The 19,171-nt window shown below is 33.9% G+C and overlaps 1 long non-coding RNA gene across 44 annotated transcripts in view; it reads left to right on the top strand.

Moving 5' to 3' along the window:
- The window catches only part of LOC110439935 (uncharacterized), a 329,391-nt gene that overhangs the window by 242,327 nt on the left and 67,893 nt on the right, over positions 1–19,171 (top strand). For 25 of the 44 annotated variants that reach the window (XR_015495901.1, XR_015495928.1, XR_015495940.1 and 22 more), the window contains 4 exons: positions 186–439; positions 2,454–2,577; positions 4,659–4,758; positions 15,491–15,617. The exons of 1 other annotated variant lie outside the window; for it this stretch is intronic. This is a non-coding gene — a long non-coding RNA (uncharacterized LOC110439935). Of the gene's footprint in view, positions 1–158; positions 440–2,453; positions 2,605–4,658; positions 4,759–15,490; positions 15,618–16,796; positions 18,678–19,171 lie in introns of those variants that run through there. 18 more of the 44 variants (XR_015495916.1, XR_015495909.1, XR_015495910.1 and 15 more) reach the window with 6 other exon arrangements.

A 19,171-nucleotide genomic window follows, 5' to 3' on the forward strand; every position in this document is an offset into this window, starting at 1 on the left:
AAATGCAAAGCATGTAGAACAAAGAAATGTTTAACAATTTACTGCATTTTAAAGGACAAAAATACCAATTATATTCATTTGTGTCATGTGTGAAAGTGAAAATGTCTCTTCGAGAATGTCAAAACAAGTAAAACTTTCCTACTTTTCTTTTTTCTCAGTGTGACCAACTTAATTTTTCTGTCCAGGAAAGGCTGCTTTCCCTTCCTGTTGCTTTTCCATGGGGCTTTTAGTCTGCATGTGAGCCTCGGTTACTAATGTTCCAGTTCCGGGTGTGAAGCACAGACCTGTCGATCCTGCAACTCAGCCTCACTCCAGGTTTCTATTTCAGTGTGTCTCTCTGAGCTGCACGACCACTGATTCTCCCCATCCGGAGGCTCAGAGTGCAGGGCTACTGGAGTGACAACAGCGGCAGAACTGCTGTCTGCTGCACCTGTAATAGGTGAGATCAAGAGCAGTGTATTAGTGTCACCGCTGTCGCCCACAGGATTTGTGACACACACACACACACACCTTCAGTGATTTTTTACCTGCTATTTGAGTGTGATTCTGAGCAGCTTGTGGGTGAGGTGTGTCAGATGTATGAGGGTGATTGTCATCATGCGTTGAGTTTAATCTCTCAAACTTCTGCGCTGTGGGGGAGTTTCACGTTATCACTGGGACTCTGCTTGACACTCAAACCTAAAATTACATGAGTTTGTTCATGTAATACTGTTCATGTATACTGAAAAACAAATGTGAATGCTAAAGAACATTAAGTGATGAAAGGAGAATGTACATTAAAACAGAATGATAGACATAAGTACTGAGTATTTTGATGATCAACTTATAGGGTTTGGTTTTGTGAGATTGCGTGTAATCGTGCATAATTTACTGTTATTGTGTGTATGTTATTGTATATATTGAACTGTATGAATGTGTATTGACAGAATGTTTTTCTGTGTTTATAGTATTTATTAGATATGGTTTTGAAGTATACTATGTTTATACCATGTTTATACATATTTTAAAATATTTTATTTTTCATATATTTTGTTTGTAAATATACAATTTTTTACACAAACCCATTTAGAGTAGTAAATATTTGTAGCTAATTAATTGCAAATTAATACAATTAATTTACATTTTTGAGTAAAATATTTTTATTTGTTTTGTTCTGCAATAGTCTGACAACAACTTAGTTAAAATTAAAAGTTAAAATTATATATTACAATTATTTCATTATATATATATATATATAAATGGTGTCCTTAGTGTCCCACCAGTGATGATATACAGCCGTATCGCACAGCTACGAGTGTGATATTGCGATACAACAGTTTGACAGCATCATTTTGTATATAAAAAAAGTAAATCAAACACAGAGAGTCTAAAAACTCTTTTGTATTAGGAACTACTTTCTTCTTTCATCTGCAGCTGATGTCAGAACAGCCTAAACTGTTGCAAATTCACCAGCGTCACTTTAAAGCTTGTGTTTGAATGATTCTGTAGCGTAATATCCAAACCGGTGAAAAAACAGAAGATTTTTCTCCCATTTTAGGATTATAAGACTAAATTATAAGTCATAGCAGTGTCAGCTAATTAAATTAGTCCGCAATTGATTACTGTCCGAGCTTGTGTATTTGCATAAAGCAATCTGATTGGCTGATGTGTTCGTTGGAGCTTGAAAAGTTGAGACGTTCCCAACCTCTGCAGCTAGCAATGTCACTGAAGCGGTGCCAAAAATTGCAAAAAAAAGTTCGGCAGTGCCTGACTTCACCTATTCAAAGTGAATGGAAAGTGTTGACGCTGACACCCCGTGTGAATGGGGTGTAATGGCTGCTGATGCACTGAATCTCCAAAATTATAAATATTTAAAATAGGCACTATCCTTATAAATAAATAAATTCTCGCCTAAAAAGACTCAAAATACATTATGTTGTCCAACAGCTGCAATATTTGTCAAAGTGTAGTGAGTTTATTGATCTGCTGTCACTCTATGTGGGCGGAGTTATATGTATTGTCATTTAGAGCATTTCTATTTATTTTTCAGAAAATGACAGTTGGGCAAAATAAATGTTTTTATTTGTTGTGTTAGAAGTTTCAATTGTTCTTCTGAAGTTAAACCAATGGTATTGTCTAAAAATAAATATATAAACTTGTCTGATAACATGGCACTTTTAGTTATTTCAAATTGTAAATGATAACAATAATGTTCTAAATTAAATTTTATTTTATATTTGGAGGAAATACCATTAATATTTTACACACAACAAATGTGTTTTACTCAAAAATATAACTATAAATCATAAATGAGAATATTAGGTTATTATTGTATGAATTGAGATCACAGTATTTTACCGAATTGCAGTGTTGTACAGAAAGTGTTTTGTTCTGTCTGTTTTGATTTTCCTGTTATATCTTATTTTCAGTCATGTCTCTTCAAAATAGTAATTCTAGTTCATGTTTTCATGTAGGTGTTAACGACGTGGACTTAAACTCTTTACATGAACGTGAAGATGTTGGTGCCAATTCATAGGTAATTGTCCCTTCTGGGCCTGGATGCTGCGAGTCTCGAAGGAGCCTAAGCTCAAGATCATGGCAAGGGCTAATCTTCTTATACTTAAGGTATCAGGTTCCCCTTTGATGTTTCAAAACATGTTGACTCCCATCTCGCCCATGAAGGCAATCCAGACACAGCCTTGAGGAACATGCTTGCTTTCTTTTTTCTTTCGCTCACATGCATCACCTTTCCAAAGGTTAATTAATGTTGCACAAAAACAGCCTTTTTAATTTTGAATGTCAGAAGAAGTGGCCTCTGTTAGTCAATTACTCATCAATCGTGTTTGAAAGAATTTGTGAAAAAACATTATGTTGACGGTCCCCTTTACACTATTAGTTGTCTATAAAATAACGTTGCAACTGTGAGAAAAATATATCAGTCAGTTAAACATTTATAAAATATTAGCAGACTGGATAGAATAGTTTAAATGAGTTGCATGATATGTTTTTGGGAAAATTAAAAAAAAAATGTATCAGTCAAAATTCATTCATTCATTTCCTTTTCAGTTAAGTCACTTTATTAGTCGGGTCGCCACAGTGGAATGAACCGCCAACTTATCCAGCACATGTTTTACACAGCGAATGACCTTCCAGCTGCAACCCATCACTGGGAAACACATCATTCACACGCATACACTGCAGACAATTTCACTTATCCCATTCACCTATAACGCATGTCTTTTGACTTGTGGGGGAAACCGGAGCAGTTGTAGGAACCCCGCACCAACACAGGGAGAACTTGCAAACTCCACACGGAAATGCAAACTTACCCAACTGAGGCTAGAACCAGCAAACTTCTTGCTGTAATGCGAGAATTTATTAAATACTTTTTATTTTACTAAAAAATAATCTGAATATTAGCTAAATATTTTGTTCCATGAAAATATTTAGTAAATTTAATTTTCTAAAAATAACTTATTTTTTTTTTTTAATTATTACTAATATGAACTTAGTTTGGAAAAATCTAAGGGGATTTTCTCAGTATTTTGGTTTTAAACCTTCAGATTCCAGATCTTCAAAAAGTCGTATTAATGCAAAGATTACAAATTCCACTTTAAGATGATGTATTAATCTCAATTTCCAAAATTGTAACTTATGACTGGTCTTGTTGTCAATCATCACAAGTGTGCAAATAGGAAATATTTTAAAACTTCTTAGTTGTCTATAAAATTACTTTGCAACTGTGAGAAGACGATCAGTCAGTTAAACAAAAGCAGACTGGAGAAAATAGTTTAGAGTTGCATGAGCATGTTGTTAGATAAAGCAAACATTTTAATTGTATTAGGCAAAATTCTTTAAATAATTTTTATTTCCTACCAAATATTATTAGATTATTAAATAAATATTATGTTCCATGACAAATAATTAAAATAGTTTGGACAGATTTGAGGGGATTTCCTCTGTGTTTATTTGGTTTTGAACCTTCAGATTTCAGATCTTCAAATAGTCCAATCTGAGCCTAATATTTTCTTGTCATAACAAAGTATGCATCAATGCAAATTTTACATATTACACTTTAAGGTGATAATGTATAAGAGTGTAAATCTCTATAAATTTCCAAAATCGTAACTAATGACTGGTTTTGTTGCCAGGCATGACAAATGTGCAAAATGGGAAATATTTTAACACAGCTTGACAATGAGCAACACTGTTTTCGAGAACTATTCTATTCTGTTACATCTCCGATCCTGTTCTGGGACATTAGCAATACATTTTCTTTAGCCTGAAGATCTGTATGTGTTTTTTTTAAGCTATTTTTCCCATATCGATTTGAGCTGTGCTGTATTGTGATCTGGGTTGTGACAAGCTGGTTGCAATGCTTCTTTTTAACTCCTAAATTAACACTGCTGCTATTTTATTTGAATATTTTAGTTCGTATTGTTTCCATTAGATCACATTAAGTCGGAACATTTTAAGCTGTCAAATGTAAATGATTCAATGTGCCGAAATTACAAAGTCACAAAATGAAAGTGAAAACTGCAACTCTCCTACTCTAAAGACTGTTACGAAGTTGTAAAGTTACCTTGTAGTCAACTAAATGTCTAAATATGATTGATTTTTTTCTTTGATTTTTCTTAGTCTGAAAGATGTTGATTTTATCTGTTTGCATTTTGTTTAAGGGGCTAGACATCATTGTCAGGATGCAATCAGCTTTGCTCAATGAGACAAGTAATTTTCTGGACTTCCTTTGGAGATGAGCCATGGCCCACGGGTAAACGGGTAAGATTACCAATCAATCAGCTTTAAAAAAATCAATCACCCTGTCATAGTTTCTTTTCCTGCAAGCTATCAAAAAAGGGCCAGATGTCGTGCATGCGTGTGTGTACCTGTGTGTGTGGGTGTGTGGGTGAGATGGCAAAATGCTGGGTGTTGGTTATTCAGAAGTGTAAACCAGCTGAGATAATTGATAAGCTTATGTTTTCTAAATCCCTCTTGATTATAAACACATTCAACACTAAATGAGAGTCTACGTCCTGTATAATTACTGAAGTATGAGTTTACGTCGTGATTGTGTGGATCTGTAAATGACTATACAGGTGTGGAGCAAGGACATGTTTTATCACATGTACTGTGTCTCTGCATTAGAGATGTGTGTGGATTTTTTTTTCCAGTTTCTTTCTTAAAAACCCACAAAATATTTGAAAAATTTTAATCTTGCCTAAGGATAAGAATGTTTCTTTGCTGTCTGAATAGAATCAAGTGAAAGAAAAAAACAACAACATTGGGTAGCTGTTGACGTTTCTAGATTGACTTGGCAATCTCAATTTGATTTGTATGGTCACCTTTCTGTAGTTCAGCATTCAGTGTCAAAGGTCACGTCTTCTCAATCTCATGCGCAGGTGTCCACTCTACATTTTAGCCCATAAATAGTGATTTGTAAGAGCAATAAAACTGATCAATACAGCATCGGTGCTAGTCATTGGGCAAAGCTATCTTGCATGTATAACAGTCTAAAACTAAATTGGTGCACAATTCAGAACTGATTTGAGAATATCTGTTAAAGATACACTGCAGCTCAGAGGTTCTCAACCTATTTCACTTTGCAGCATTTTATATAAAACAGTACTTATTATTATATATAGTATTATGTAGTATATTATATTTTATTAAATGTAGTTTGCTGACAGGAACAGTGAAAATGTTCTCTACTGAAACACATCTATACAACTTAGTGACATTTAAATTCTTAACTAGGGTAAATAGGGTAATTAGGCAAGCTATGACAATGGTTTGTTCTTTAGACTATCGAAAAAAATATATAGCTTAAAGAGGCTAAAAATGTTGTCCCTAAATTTTTTTTTTTAAATTAACAACTACTTTTACCGACATAAAACAAATAAGACTTTCTCCAGAAGAAAAGAAATACAGGAAATACTGTGAAAATTCCCTTTCTCTGTTAAACATCGTTTGGGAAATATTTAAAAAAGAAAAATAAATCAAAGGGGGCTAATAATTCTGACTTCAACTGTATAAGTGTGCACAAAGAAAGCATACATAGTTTGTGAATCAACTGACTTGTGCGACTCTAATACAGTATTAGTCGCAGACATGAGGCATGCACAAGTAAGTTATTATAACTAACTATCGGTACTTTTACATTTGCTTGACTGTTTGCTTTCTACAACTGAGAGTGTAGTCCTAGTTTGCACTGATTCCGAAGTAATCAATCATAGACATATTTAATAATGAAATCAAATAATTAGGTCACATTTTATTTTAATGGTGCATTTGAGTATTAGTAGACTGTCTGCTTAATATCTGTTGATACTGCTCCTTCAACAGGCATTTAACTGACTAAAAGAAACTTTGCAAGTACATGTCAACTTACATTAACCCCAATCTTTACCTAACAGTCTACTTATAATCTAATGAGAATTAGTTGGCATGTAGATGCAACGTAACTTAAATTCAACAAACGGACCATCAAAATAAATTGTGACCAAATAATTATAGTATAATATTTAAGTTAATTTTAAGCTATATCGCAGCCCACCTGGAAGATCGCTGAGGCCTACTAGCGGGCCTTGGCCCACGGGTTGAGAATCCCTGCTGTAGTTTAATCAAAAACTAGAATTTACTCACTGTTAACTCTCCCTTACGTAGTTCCAAACCTTTACAATTTTTTCTCTTTTGAAACAAATGTATTTTGAAGAATGTTAGAAACTGGTAAACATTGACTTTCATAGTAGTAAAAATAAATATTATCAATGGTTACCGGTTACTGGTAAAATAATTTTCAGTTATGCTATCCCTTTAAATTGGTGTACAGTATGAAATATTTGTTTATAAAAAGAGATTACAAAAAATGACCATGCACAACTGCAATCAGTTTATGTTTGTAAACACATTTAAAATGTATTTAATTTTAAAGAAATTTAAATTGTCAAATTAATGACATATATATCATCTCACTTTCTAGAATGCAATCACTCCCCTCTTTTAGTAGCAATTCAATAAAATTAATTTATTATTCTTTTTCTATTAGAATTTTTCTTTAGCTATTCATTAAAATATATAGACATGTATAGAGAGAGTAAAAGTGAATATTTAGTGTTGCTAAAATATAGTTCCAACTCATGAAATGCTATGAAAATAACTAACATTAAACTATGTCACTCTTGTATCTTACACCATTTCAAATTGCTAGTGCAATCTAAAAGCACAACACAAATTTGAGTGTAATACAAACTCAGCGACCGGGTTAATTTTGAAATTATTGAAACTATAAACAATCATATCCTATGGTTGGTCTTGTCCATATTACTTTAAATTTTGGTTGCTACAACCCTGCATTATTTTACAGTACAGCATTGAATTTGTCCTTTAAGTGTTGAAAATGTGTTATTTGGACAATTTAATTAATACTGTTGTCAATATAGTCTTATCCCTATAATATAAATAAGGAAAAAATCCAGCAATTTTTTTCCTCTATCATCTTCCCTGCGGTCACAGCACAACTGGCAGAGAATGTCTTTAAAGCCCGACACTTTGAGCCCATTAGCATAGCATTAGCTTGGTAATGACAGATTTACCAAGCTGAGTCACCATGTAGCTACATGACGCTGCTCTCATGTAGAGAGCTAAAGCGCTAGTAGATTATTTTCAGAGAAACAAATAGCTCTCCTCCCTAAAGAACACTTGTCATTATGCAGAGAGGGAAAATAAGTTGGGATCGGAGAGTAGTGCCCCTCAGAATGAACTTAAATGGCATAACGTAAACCATCAGAAAAGCCCAGTAATGGTTTGAGGTAAGACTTGAGTGCGCCAGGTTTGATGCTATCTAAAACTTGTGAAAAGCACTGGGGGAAAAGTCATGAAGAATAAAAGAGGCATCTGTGTGTGTATGTGTGTGGTTTTACAATCTAACCACGGTCTCTGTGCAATTGCATTATGTTTCTCTATTTATGTTGCTATCTGCTGTGTGTGTGCGTTTCGGAGCAAATCTTTCGGAGAGCGCTATACTTTTTAGTGTGTGTTTCGAGTGATCTTGCTGAGAGCCCGGTGCTGTTGTGGTGTGTGTGTAAACTCTGCGGTCTGGTCTGTTTTCTTACTCCGGTTTCAGAGCGCAGCCTGAAAACGTTCATATTTTTCATGGCAGCTACAAGAGAACCATAAATTCACAGCATGCTTTAGTATTTTTATCCATTTTACATAATGAAAGTTCCAGAGTTTCTGTGTGCGTGTGTGTGTGTGTGTGTGAGAGAGAGAGAGAGAGAGAGAGAGAGAGAGAGAGAGAGGGAGGAAAAAAGAGACAGAGAACAGGGTGGGGCGTGAGTTCTGGAGCTTTGGGATAGTGTGAAAGGGTGGATGTCACAAACACAACAAAACTAACTTTTGTGGCGATTTAAACGGCTGTTAAAAAATTTGGCACTTGAAAGCAGCTCTGGCTTTCACATGAAACTCAGTCAAGTTTTAAACAGTCTTGGACTTTGAACCGCACATTACATGGCTCATGACAGCTCTTATTGTGCAGTATTCTTTCGAACAAGGCCGGGGTAAACTGTCCCGGCACTGTCTCTTAAGTCGCTGGAGCCAGTCAGTCCAGACACTTCAGCAGTGCCACCTGTTGCCACGTTGCTCTGTAACACACACCTGTTCTGCAGGTAACACACACTTGAAGCAGATACCTGAGAGGCAGGCCAGCAGACCCTGTATGGCCACAGGGTGGTGGGCAAGTCTAAGGCTCCCATCGCACACATACACACACACACTTGAGCGCTATTGTGAGTACAGTAGAAGAGGGGTTTAAGGGGGATTACGGTTTTGCCTCAAGCTGCAAGGCTAAACTTTGACTGCCGCAGTAACTGATACTAACTGATCCACCTTTCATCTGATAGCCCATCAATTCCTGTTATATAACAGCACAGTCCTTTGTGTGCTAATGAAGGACTTATCGCAACAGCTCGCAAATGTTTGTGTGCATCATGTTGCGTTTTAGCATGGCTGTAACTTTTTAGCTTGATTTTGGATTTTTCTGCACAATTTTAGTACTATCTGTTTAGTTCTTTCTGGATTTTTAATTCTATCTGTGATTGCTGTTTTAATTGCCAAATATTTACCCATATAGACTGAACATGTAATATGTGTAATGTCACAGTAAAAAAAAAAAAACATAATAAAATGTTCGGTTTTTAATTTAAAACTGCTCTCTAATTCCGTCTGTTGCCAGTGTAACCTTTTCCCAAGTGTTCCAGTTTAATTTGTTTCTACAATAATAATAATAATAATAATAATAATAAACTGCTGGGTTATTTCTATCCAGCATTGAGTAAAATATGGACAAATTTAGTTGTTGGGTTTTAGGATTGTCCATATTTTACCCAAGTTTTTATTGCAACAACCCAGCATTTTTAGAGTGTATGTGTAACAGTGTACACTTATTATACTGAAAAAAAAATTATTAGGTTTACACATTTTTAAAGGTAAGTGATTGCAAACTATTTATTTTGGTTGAATTTATACAAACAAATTAAGCTGAACTTTACAGAAATTTATTTGTTTATTTAATTTTATTCATTCATTAATTCCTTCTACTTAATACCTTTATTCATCAGGAGTCACCACAGCGAAATGAACCACCTTGTTTAAATTCAACTCATATAATTATTTGCAGTTTGCAGTGTAGTTTTTATGTTATGTTCATCTGTGTCTTGTTTAGTTACTCTTCATCATATGTTTATACAAAGTAAATATATGCTAATATTGGTTGATTGTCCTGCATTGTCTTCGCACATGCTTGATAAGCTGTTATGTTCTCTCCTCCCCAAAGTTTGTTTTGTTGGATCACCTTACTTCCTAATTTAATTTAATTCAATGACTGAAAATAGATCTACTAACTAATCCCTGCCTCCCGGAACACTATTGTTCAAATACTTGGAGTTGGTAAGAATTTACTGGTATTTTATTTTATTTTATTTTATTTTATTTTATTTTATTTTATTTTATTTTATTTTATTTTATTTTATTTTATTTTGTTTTGTTTTATTTTATTTTATTTTATTTTATTAAAAACAATTATACAAATAATAATAATAGTCATAATAATAATAATAATAATAATAATAATAATAATAATAATAAAACAATTCAGAGGTTTGACAGAATATATATCAAACTTCTGAATTATTTTCTCACTATTATTATTATTATTATTATTGTTGTTGTTGTTGTTGTTGTTGTTGTTGTTATAACTATTGTTATTATTATTATTATTATTACACTGTAAAACCCAATAAGTTAAGGTAACTCAGACCATTTGAGGAAACCGATTGCAACACACCATTTAAGTTCAAAATCTATCCCAAATGAGTTCTATGAACTTAATCCATTTGAGTAAACAAAGCAATCTGAGCACAGTAAAACCCAATAAATGAAGAGAACTCAAAAACCTGATTACTGTAAAACCCAATAAGTTAAGGCAACTCAAAGCATTTGAGGAAACCGATAACTACAAACCATTTCAGTTAAAAGAATTTGTATGAGTACTGTGAACTTACTCCATTTAAGTTGAAATGAAGGGATTTAATTAACTAACTACCTTTGACACCTTTGAAGAGTTCAAAACTCTTTTCAAATGAATAGAATTACTTTCAGTACATTCTGAGTTAACTACACTCATTTCATTTGACTGTTGGGTTTTACAGTGTATTATTATTTTTATTATTGTTGTTGTTTTTATGATAGCAATAACAAAAGTTTAAATGCTGATTTAAGCAAGTTTCCAACAATTTGCATTGTGTTGATCTTTAAGAAAGCTCTGTATTGTGGTTGTATACGCCACTGTGAATCCATGGAGAGAGAAAGAGAGAGAGGAAAAGAAGCTCCTGTGTAGAACGATTTCTGTGGTGGAGGAAAGTGGAACCAAGCCTCTTAAAACATGAAAACATTCCCCCTCAAACCACCATGACTTAAGCGATTAGGCTGCATCCATAGCAAAACACTCCTATTTCCTGAAGATATTTGGGGCGTTTAATTCTTAAACAATATTGCTTGGTGTGCGGTGTCTCTCCCTTATTTGCAAGTGCTTTTTATTGCTATTCTCATGCTAGTCGCTTGAGTAAAGCAAATGAGTGGTGTAGTGAGGCCTCAACTGAATAGATTTACAATAGCCTCCATTTAATTATTTCCACAGCCGTTTCTGTTATGTCAACACACATTAAAGGCAGGAACTAGAGAGAAGGAGGGCAGAAACATGGATGCTACTCTATGCGAGCGTGGCACGCATGTGCGGCGATGGCAGACAGTGACATAGGATGGTATGCATATTTCATACACTCCATGCATTTTTTACTGGGAGGATTCAATGAGTGCTGTGGCTTTGTACTGTGTCTGTCACCGTGGCTTTGGGTGTGAACGAACCACCGCCGTGTACAATTTCACTACGATGCATGCTAGGGAAGCATTTGTATTCTGTCGCGCTCAGTGGAGGCTAGTCAGGGGAATCAGCGATAATGAGGTCGCCAATTGAAAAATCATACTTTGGTTTCTGTGGCAAACACGCACATGGAAAGCCTTTATTTGACAGGCAGTCAATGTGTTGTAAAAAGATTTTTTTTTTTTTTGGGAGGATTAGGCCAATGGCAGTTGCTCAATACCTGGCAATCTTTTCCCATGGTTTCGCCTAAAAACTAATATTGGTACCACACACGCAAATACAAACACAGATGTTCAATAAAAAACACTATTCCCTTTATTTATTTCATTATTTATTTTATAACTACTTTGTCTAGGATTCTTTGTCCATGTATAACTTACTTTAAATTTATTTATTTATTTTTTTTTTTATGAAACTTTTTAATCTGTGTTAGATGGGGGAGGTGGGAGGTAGGGTTTTGAGTTTCTCTTTGAAATAGGTAAAATTTACTGTGATAGAGTACTTCCATAAGACCTTTGATATATATATATATATATATATATATATATATATATATATATATATATATATATATATATATTTATTTATTTTTTATTTTTTTTTTGTAAGGATTTAGGCTCTATGTATGTATGTATGTATATATGTTCTTCAATATATATGAAAATAAAGATGAAAAATAATAATAATAATAATATAATCATTATTCCTGCTTGTATTACCTATGTATCCGCTTATTGTGCTTATTGTGTTTTCTTTATATATGTTATATTGATACTGATTTTAGATCATGTATTCTGTCAATGTGACTTTTGTTTTATTACAATAAAAAAATCTAAAACTAAACTAATAAAATAAAATTATATAAAACAAAATAAAATAAATAAATAAGGGCAGCAGTGGTGCAGTGGGTAGCACAATCGCCTCACAGCAAGAAGGTTACTGGTTCGAGCCCTGGCTGGGTTAGTTGGCATTTCTGAGGAGTTTGTATGTTCTCCTCATGCTGTTTTCCTCCACAAGTCCAAAAACATGTGGTGTAGGTGAATTGGGTAAGCTAAATTGTTCATGATGTATGTGTGTGAATGAGTGTGTATGGATGTTGCCCAGTGATGGGTTGCAGCTGGAAGGGCATCCGCTGTGTAAAACAAATGCTGGATAAGTTGGCAGTTCATTCCACTTCGGCGACCCCAGAATAATGAAGGGACTACGCCAAGGAAATCAATGAATGAATGAATGAATGAATAAACAAACAAACAAAGAAACTAAATAAAATAAAATACAAAAAAGAAAATAAATATTGTTGTGTGCTTCATGTGGTCATCACCATCATGGCAGGCCTGTCCTCTCTTCTGATTACTGGTGGCAATTTTCAGTGGTAGTGTTCCCAGACTGTGGTTAGATGTCTGATTATACTTTTTTTTTAATATAGGCCTTCACCAACGACATGAGAACCAGCTGTAATCAAACATTCAAACGATCAGTGTTTTGGCTTAATGTAAGGGTTGACAGAGATGCAGTGTTTCCAACACAAGCCCAGAGAGAACCGCATTCACTGTAATGATTGGCAGGCTCCTTAAGCTGGAATTTAACAGTGGGAGGGGGAAGCCGTGGGCACCGTTTGGGTATCCAGTGTTGTGTCATACAATTGCCCAAATTTAAAAGGTTACACCACCCTCCCCCCTCTCTTTTCCCAATGGCAAACCTTCTTACCACAGACAATGTCTCTGAAGCAGCTCAGACAGTATCAGTCTGCTGTAATTGTCTGGTTTGTGTTGGAGCTGGTAATGGCAGAGTGCTTCTGTGGTGTGAGGTGTTTCTGTCTTGTTTTCGGCCTTTGAAAAGTTTACACATAAACACTGGGACAGTGGAATTCACTCAAACTTTGACCCACCCTGCAGACAGAAATCAGTCTGCTTAATGTTAGGATTGGATGGAACTTGAGACTGTTGACAAGTCGAAACACAGGTGAGAGTGTGTGTCTTTGAGAGAGAGAGAGAGAGAGAGAGAGAGAGAGAGAGAGAAAATGGTAAAGAAAACAATTTGATGTTTCTGTCATTATTGTGCTAAACGAGTCTCATCAAATACGTTAATTCTAAAAGGAATCTCAAGTTTAGAAATTATGTTCCACTGTGATTCAGCATTTGCAAAAACATAAAAAAACAACCTGATCTGTGCTTATCAAATAAATCTAAAATATATTTGATCATACAAAACTACTGTTGAGGTCAGAATTATTAGTCCCCTGAATTATTAGCCCCCCGGTTAATTTTTTCCCCCCAATTTCTATTTAACAAAGAGAAGATTTTTTCAACCCATTTCTAAACATAATAGTTTTAATAACTCATTTCTAATAACTGTTTTATCTTATCTTTGCCATAATAATATTTTAATAGATATTTAAAGACATTTAAAGGCTTAACTAGGTTAATTATGCAGGTTAGGGTAATTAGGCAAGTTATTGTATAGTGATGATTTGTTCTGCAGACTATCGAAAAATATTTAAATCTGTTTTTTTATAAATAAATAAATAAATAAATAAATAAATAAATAAATAAATAAATAAATAATTTTCTTTTTCCAGAAGAAGAAATATTATCATGCTGTGAAAAAATTTCTTGCTCTGTTAAACATCATTTGGGAAATATTTTAAAAAGAAAGAAATTCAAAGGTTGGGGGGCTAATTTTGACTTCAGCTGTATATTTTAAATAGTTTTAAATTCACTTCTTGCCACAGAGTGCTAAAACCCAAGGATTTTAAAGGAAGTGTCAAGTAGGAATGTGTTAAATAACTTATGGGGCTGCACTGTGATCATTACATCTTTTAATATGGCATCAAATGATTTTTGTTGTATATATGCCTTTTTGTGTCTATAAACTTTTGTTAGACTGAGGGACGTTTGAGTAGATGATTTTTGCCAATCAAGTTTGCCAATCAAAATAAAATAATTAATAGAGTCAATAAAAAATACACGTTTTTTTTTCCTTGTTATCCATTATCAGTTTTAATATTATAATTATGTGTGATTTTACAGACATTCTAAACATTCTTCTATTTCTATGTCATGGCAAGCACATACCTATGATAACACATAGCCGCATATATATATATGTGTGTGTGTGTGTGTGTGTGTGTGTGTGTGTGTGTGTGTGTGTGTGTGTGTGTGTGTGTGTGTGTGTGTGTGCGTGTGTGCGTGTGTGCGTGTGTGCGTGTGTGCTAGCGTGCGTGCGTGCGTGCGTGCGTGCGTGTGTGTCTGTGTCTGTGTGTGTGTGTGTGTGTGTATTAATGGTAATAGTAATAAAAACTATAATGACTGGAGTAATAATTTAATATGAAACTACAAACAATAAGAAAACAGTTATTAAAAATGTGTATAAATATTTAACAATTCTGTATTTACATTTCATGAATGTCGCCTCGGTGAACAGAATAATTTTACTATATATATATATATATAAACTGACCGCAAACTTTTAATCGGTAATGTGTACTGTATATACTGTGGTCAGCATAACTGAGTACAATTGAAAATTAATATTTTAATCAATTTCTCAGTAAATATATGCTATGTATTTTTTATGTATATTCAAAATAATATTTTTGTCACCAAACATCTTTAGAAATCGAAAGATAATACAAATAAATTCAAGCAAAATATTGCAAAATAAATTATAACCTACAAAATTTCAACTAAAATTTTCTAGATTTTTGCTTCTCTTGATTTTTCATCTTTTTAAATTTGTATTTAATATTTTTCTATAACATATAAATTTGGGTGTACTTGTTTTTGTAACTTATTTTGTTAGATAAGCTCCAGATTTGGCTTTAGTACTGACTAATCTAATGTAAATGCACAAATATTATATTTTATATCTTCCCAATAAAGATATGAATTTAAAAGAGAGATTTGTGAGGGGTGTACTTGTATATGCTGAGCACTGTATATATATATATATATATATATATATATATATATATATATATATATATATATATATATATATATATATATATATATATATATATATTCACAGTTTTTGAAAGTTGCACCATAAACAAACTTTCATTTATGTGCTTCACAGAGATGGGAAGCAGCAGGGCTCCTCTCCTATAGTAGATGCCGAGTGAATTTCTGAACGTACAAGGGCTTCAACTCTGTTCCAGCCAACATAAGAGTGATGGGAATAACCAGTGGGTCATGACCTAAGTGTGAGTTTACTAATGAAGCTAGTAAGCTGAAACTAATCTCTCTCTCTCTTTCCCTTTCTCTGATGTGTTCTTTATTGATTACACAGCATTGCCTGCTAATAGGTCCCCCAGCAACCGTGTCTAACATTGGTACTTTGATAAAACTGCCAAAGAGAGAATAAGAAAAAAGAGGAAGAGACACACACTTTATGCAGCTGATAAAATGTTAATCCATGTTAATATTACTGTGGTGACAGATTGAAATATATATGTTTCCCCCACAACCATTTTAAATTAGCATTGAAACTAGCAAAACACGGCTCACATATCTTGGTCCTGTATTTCCAAAACAGTTGAGGTAGTTTACACCTTTTCCTCAGAGAAATCTTTCTCTTATCCTCTTTTTTCATCTGTGTAAGAGCCTAGTCGTAATGGGAGGGAACATAAAGGTGTCATTCTTGTTGTGTCTGTCAAAAAGTCACTCAGTGAAACGCTCAAAACACGCAGCAGATGTGAAAAGTGTGTGTGATGTGAAGGAATTTTCCAGAGGGCTTCCCTGTTCAGGCCCATCTCCTCTCAAGCCACATCATCCTGCAGACATTCGTGCCAGCTTCATTGAATATTAATTATTCTGACAGCCAAGCGTATTAATCATGCTTCAAGCAGTATAGCCTTAACAAATCTCACAAAAAAAGCAAAAAAAACAAACAAACAGGTGCCTTGTAGTTGCTTTTATTTTATGAGGGATATGTTTAAAATCAAAGGTTTGTGGCATATTATTTTTATTTATTTATTTATTTATTTATTTATGCAGTTATTTATTTTTGTTCGTTTGCTTGTTTTTACTAAACTACTTTATATAAAAATATTTTATTTATTATACACGTTTGGTATAATTTAAAAAACTGAGGTAGACTTAAATCTTTAAAGTAGAATCAAATATATCTTAGAAGTGATTTTAGTATGCATTACATTAAACTTTAGACTTTAAAGAGCTTGCATGACTTAAATAATAAGTGGGAATATGGTTAACTGTAATAAGTTAAATCAACTTAAAAATAAGTTGTAATTCATTGATCTTATATTTTGTCAAATCTATGGGTTTTAATGGTGGCATGATTTCCCAAGATCACACTATTTATTTTTTTTTAAATGCATATTCTTTATCCTAATGTATATATAAATTAAATGTATTTGCAGCGTTACAATGAGTGATTGCAACGGTATTGGAAAAGCTCTTGGATGCACATCTTTGCACATGTTGTTTCTTGAAGGATGCCCTTGGGGAGACACCAGGAGTCAGACAGATTTGAACATTGTCTGCATTAAAAAACAAACTGTCTCGCAGTATGAGAGACAGACACCCAGACAATCCCGGTGTGTGTGGCCTTTGTAAACACTGGTTGTGTTTACATGAACCTCAAAACCCTGACTACTGACTTTTTTTTTTTTCTTAATATGAAAATATGCTGATATATTTTCATGAGTTGTCATTCATATTCCCTTTACTTTCAGTGACCACAATTGTGTTTGGAGACATTTTGAATTAAACAGTATCATGTAATATATTATATACTTTATGGCATGTATTCATAATTGAAGCTTATGGAAGCATTATTGTTATGATGCTATGATCTTTTTTTTGGCAAAAAATATTAAGGTTTTCATTTCTCATCAACTAACTTCCACGTAAAAGGTTGAAAATGAAAGTACAGCCTGTCCTCTGTATCTTTCTGAATATCCTCCTCTAATGTAGTTGACATTACCAAAGCTCCTTCAGAGAGGGGCAAGGACTCCTGTATCCGATCGATGACCAGCGACATACAAATCATATGTATTGATCATCATAATCATTGTTACGAATATAGGGCAGACACTAAAATCATATGCTCTTAGTCTTAATAGCCCACATCAAAGCAATTATGCACCCAAACGAAGAGCGACTCACCATATGCATATTACACAGCCTAATACATGTTCGGTGATTTACCCCCACAATTCAGCCCATAAATCAGATGAAACCTGCGAGGTATTGAGCTCTCTTCAAGTGAGAGGGTTTGTGCGCAAGTGTGATGATGGAGATCTTCATAGGCTCCAGGCTCTTAAAATGTATGACATCTATGTTTTTTTTTTTTTTTTTTATATGTGTGTCAATACTTGTGATGTATAAACTACTGTCAGGCAGAAACACTAATGAACGAGTTACATTTGGGCCGAGTCAGTCAGCAGGTCAAGGACAGGGGAGAAGATGTCATTATTTCCTCAAGTAATGGATTGTGTGTGTGTGTGTGTGTGTGTGTGTGTGTGTGTGTGTGTGTGTGTGTGTGTGTGTGTTCTTGCTGGATTTGCTGGTTTACGAAGACAAATTTGTATAATGACATGGGTATGACCTAGGTCTTACAATGTGTTGGTGGTTTATGAGGACATGCATTGTGTCCTCATAATTCGAAAATCATACTTAACATGGTCTTTTGTCATTCAAAATTTCCCACAGGTTTACTGTGAGATTTGGGTAAAGGGTCAGGTATAAGGTAAAGCTATCAGGATAAAGGGTAAAGTATTAGGTATGTCCAGACCCAATATATATATATAAACACACACACACAAAATAAAATACGTGATGCCTATGGATGTGTCTGTGTTTTAGGAGGTTTAATATCAACTAAAAACTGCAGGAATTAATTGGTTGTTATATTTTATACTTATAACCACATAATTTCATACAGTCAAAAGTGTTTAAAGAGTGCAATTAAATACTTGAAATTTTTAATTTCCTATCATAATTTTTCTAATAAAAAAAGCTTTTATGGAAACTGTATTGTTGCTGTGAGTTTGTCACAGTTATAGCATTAAATAACGCTTCTCACTGCTTGGAAAATTGAAATGGATTACCAAGCAAAATGCTTGCTTAAAAAAGATCATTTCAATGCTATGTCTTAGTCTGATGATTCAATCTTTAATAGCCACTCTCCTTTAGTCAGATTAGCGTGTTTATTAACAATTCATTTGCATTGTCTGCTTATTCGGATTCCCCTGATTAGGTTTCTGTCAGTATGTGAATAAAAGTGAAAGAATGAAAGCAATATTGGCCTGTGCTTAGTAAATCTTAATGTTTTCTCTTTCTTCTTCCCAACTTTCTCTGCCTCTCTCAGTCTTGACAAATGCGTTTTATATCCACCATCAGTGTGAATGAGGTTATCATAATCACAATCCTCCACTCGTCCTTCTCTGTAGTGTGTCAGAATGAAAGGGCCAGACGCAAGAGCAAATTCATATTTGAAAAGCTGTAACCACTAACATTTAGGACTCAATGAAACAGTCAGTAAAGTGCAGGGAAATGTAGATTTGATTTACAGATTTGTTATCGTAATATAGCTGCCAGATTGATGACACTGATTTGAGAAAATAGCACGCCATAACCTGTGTCTTGCTTCTTGCGACTTGTTTTTAAGCTTATCATATTTTACACCCATGCAATAATTACATATTCCATGAAATGGCTTCTCTAATTGCATTTTCTGTTTATTGCTGTTTGATGCAGAAAGCTTTGGCATATATAAAGCGCCAATCTAATT

This window comes from Danio rerio, chromosome 7 (genome assembly GCF_052040795.2).
Source record: "Danio rerio strain M-AB ecotype USA chromosome 7, GRCz13ab, whole genome shotgun sequence".
Lineage (NCBI taxonomy): Eukaryota > Metazoa > Chordata > Actinopteri > Cypriniformes > Danionidae > Danio > Danio rerio.